Source organism: Penaeus chinensis, chromosome 24 (assembly GCF_019202785.1).
Source record: "Penaeus chinensis breed Huanghai No. 1 chromosome 24, ASM1920278v2, whole genome shotgun sequence".
NCBI classification, from domain to species: domain Eukaryota; kingdom Metazoa; phylum Arthropoda; class Malacostraca; order Decapoda; family Penaeidae; genus Penaeus; species Penaeus chinensis.
This window is the reverse complement of record NC_061842.1, coordinates 3,416,135-3,420,255: the sequence shown is the minus strand read 5'-3', so window position 1 is coordinate 3,420,255 and position 4,121 is coordinate 3,416,135.

The window sequence follows — 4,121 nt, the reverse complement described above, 5'->3', positions numbered from 1 at the left end:
GACTGCTTCCCTTCTAAAGAAACTCCTCTGTTGTTTGCATTTGTGTTTTCATGAATATATAATCCATGTTTATTTGAGATTTGAACTGTATTTTTTTCCAGTCCATTTTTCATTCTTCATTTTTGCTTTTTTTGTCTTACTTTTCTCTATGAATACAACTCTAAGCCATGCTTATCAAAGGTATAAGTATCTAAGTGAAGAGGATAAAAATAATCGTAATAATAATATAGTAATGATTAAGATAAAGACATATGAGCAATAAGGAATTTGCACTTCTAAAAGTCAAATCCGACTCAACGATTTGTTCAAGGATTACGAAAGCGCATTTGCCAATCCTACGTTGTAACCCAAAAGCTGTATCGGAAACGCCATAGAACAATGCTATTGTGTCTGAATATACTCTAGTCTGGCTTGCCTTTTCGGAGCCCTACGTAGTATAAAAGTAACAAAAAAAAATGAAAATGAATGAAAAGATTATGCTTAAGCTCTTTCGAGCAAAAGGTAAAACAATTGTTGTTAGTTGTATGTCCATCGGAAGCCTAGAAACGTTGTGTAAAATGTAGAATTTTATAATAATAAAAAAAAGAGTACTGAAGAGTGAAAACAAATCTCTCTACCTATCCACACACACACTCACACTCTCACACACACACGCACACGCACGTACGCACGCACGCACGCTCACACGCACACACACACACACACACACACACACACACACACACACACACACACACACACACACACATACGCGTTGCGCGCGCGTCTGTGTGTTTGTATATACACACAGTATGTATGTGCATATATACATATATGTATGCATGTATGTATGCCTATATATGTACACACACGCACATTATACACATACAGATATATGTGTGTAAAATATATTATGTATATATATATAAATATATATATATATATATATATATATATATATGTACATATGTACATATATACATATTTATGTATATATATATATATATATATATATATATACATAATATAACTTAGCCTTATGTTAATTCCCAACAGACATAGTTTTACGTGGGTTTAGATATACTCTGAAATTGCTGTTAAAGTATATGAAGATTAACAGTTTCAGTAAGATGAATTAATGCAGTAACGCACTGATCTTGAAATATGACCGACTTCCCTGAATTTTTCTTCGAAATCTCAATCGCTAGGAAAAATGTGGCCTGCATATGGCAATATTAGTTTGAGTGCTTCAAGATTTATTTATAATTTAAAGCAAGAGCTCGGTTCGATAAGGTTGGGGCAAAATGTCTTTCTGGTCGTTACCTTCCTACACCCAGCGTATCACCTCCCCAAGCCATCTCTCCCTCTCAATACACCCTCATCCCCCTTCCCCCCGCACCTAATCCTACCGAAGCGAACCCTTATTTCGAAACCACGAACACTATTTGAAGCACTCGAGCTACCAATATTACTGTAATATGCAGTAGGCATTTCCCCAATTCACTAGTGACCAAGGTGTAATCCTCTTATGTGTCTGCAAATGAGAAAGCACCCTATCAACACGACTAGGATCACTCTAGTCCCATGTAAGTTCCTCATACTTGAAAATTGTATCCGTGCTAACTTATTACTGCTCCTGTTGATTCATTATAGTGACCAGAGGAAGGGAGTGTTGTACACAGTTTCACAATATCAAATAAGTAAAGCCTAATGTCTCTCTTGATTGAACAATATCAAAACAACATGTGTTTATCTGTAAATTTACTAATTCCGTCTTTTACAGAATTAAAGCCTTAAAATCAACCATTATGAATATTATTTTTTTAAGCATATGTACCATGGAGAATTTGAATTAAACCAGGAAAAAAAGAATTGTCTCTACAAAGTTAAAGAAGCGCTTACTTACTCAGATACGTATCATTAAGAACGAAGTCCATTAATGAAAATGTACAGAAGACAGAATGAGTATATGAAGGCAGCAATATAGCAATTCTCATTTCGTGCAATCTGCAAACTTGCTTATTCCGTCTTTTACAGAATTAAAACCTTAAAAACACTCAATATAGATATTCATTTTCGAAGCATATGTACCATGAAGAACTTGAATTAAATCTGGAAAAAATCGCTGAAAAAAAAAGAAAATTGTCTCTACAAAGTTAATAAAGCGATTACTTGCTGAGATACGTATCATTAAGAACGAACTCCATTAATGAAACTGTACAGAAGACAGAATAAGCTCACGACTTTTCTCTGGCTAAGGGCTAACGAAGGCAGCAATATAGCAATACTCATTCTGTTACTTTATACTAACTTTATACTAAGTTTGTGTGTGTGTGTGTGTGTGTGTGTGTGTGTGTGTGTGTGTGTGTGTGTGTGTGTCTGTGTCTGTGTGTGTGTGTGTGTGTGTGTGTCTGTGTGTGTGTGTGTGTCAAAGATCCCATAATTAAAAGATGTTCAACTCCACAGAATGTAGCGTACCAATCAGCTCAGTAGTTGACTCTAGTGCCCGTAAGATACACTGACATCATAACGTTATAGGTGTGCAACCAATTCGGAGATCTATTGTTCCCCGCTCCGAATCTCTGCTTATGGTGTACACTTTATAAATCAAAATCGAGCAATTGAGACCATTGACACATTGTAAATATATTTTGTCTTGGTGTACACTGTGTGCATGTGTTTTAGAAACACGGAAGTATCCTGTTGAACAGTATCGTGAGATATTTCAGGTTCAAGTCTCGAATGTTTCGAATACTGGCGTGATGATTCGTTCCCCACGCGGTAGGAGCATTTGTTGGAGTATTCCTTGTTATCCTACAGAGAAATGAAAGACGAAAACTTCATTTATACCGATTCGAAGAGGCCAAGTTAACGCCAAGTTGTAGTACCCAAAACTAATTGTAAATCAACCTTAGACAAGTAAACACGAAACCTACCATAAATTAGTATGTCACAGCTATTGAAACGGAACCCATATTGGTATCACTTTAATTATGTAAGCTACAAACAGTTCATGTTCACTATATATAATATCAACAGAAAAAAATAAATAAAATATCACATAATATAAAAATTGCCTATGACTACAAAATCTTAGGAATCTCTTAGTGATTGACAGAATATACATAAAATCTAGGAAACAATCCATATCTTGATATATTTCAGAAGTCTAATACTGCGAATATATATTTTACTTTGTATATTATAAGCGGACTTTTTTTCCTTACACAAAATTCAGTCTTCCTTCAGGCAAATGTTTATCTTATCTAGTTCAGCATGGCTAGACCCATAATAGTTTCTAATTCATGGCATTATTCTACTTAGTCATACCATAATTGTTCTACATAATACTGACCTGGCTCTACTGAAGTGCTTTAAACATCAATAAACTAAATGAAGTGTTATGACAGTTGTTATTGTGTACATTAAAATAAATTGTAAGAAATACATATAACAAATACTAGTTTCTGTAATAATTGCCTTTGTTTATCACACTCTACTTAGCAGCATTCTGAAATTCCGTATATATTAAAACTATGAAGCAGTCAATCAAGCCTTGACTAATAAAGATTACTTTTGTGGTCATTTGTACAGAAAGGGGATAAACTAAGCAAAAAATTGACATACACTTTTCAGTAAATTAATTAAGTCTAGTTAAATGTTAAAAAGTGTGCACTCGGCGACTTCAGTGAGCGACAAAGCAAATGATAATAATCTCCCAGCAGATATATGCTGAAAAAAAAAATTATTAATAGACCTCTCTGATGATTTATTGCCACAGAAAGAACCAGTCCAAGCTCTATCTTCAATGAGGTTTTTAGGCCTCTGCCGGAGCGCAAAGCAGAGGCCACGGGGAATGCTTGAAGATATCCTTTGATATGGCAATTAGTTTTTCTTTCCTCATTTTGAATTCTTAAAAGAACCAATGTTTGCACACACTTGTGCATACTAGATTTATTTTCTGTTTCGAGTGATATGGAACCTAGAATAGAAGGTAAGTGGTAGCTTGTTCATTTTCTAATATCAATTTAGTTTTGAAGTCCATTCTGGTTGTTGCAATACTGCTGTCAGAAGAAAGCAAGAGACAGGCACCATGTGGAGTTGATAGTTATCCCCAGCATTTAGATACATCAACGATAATG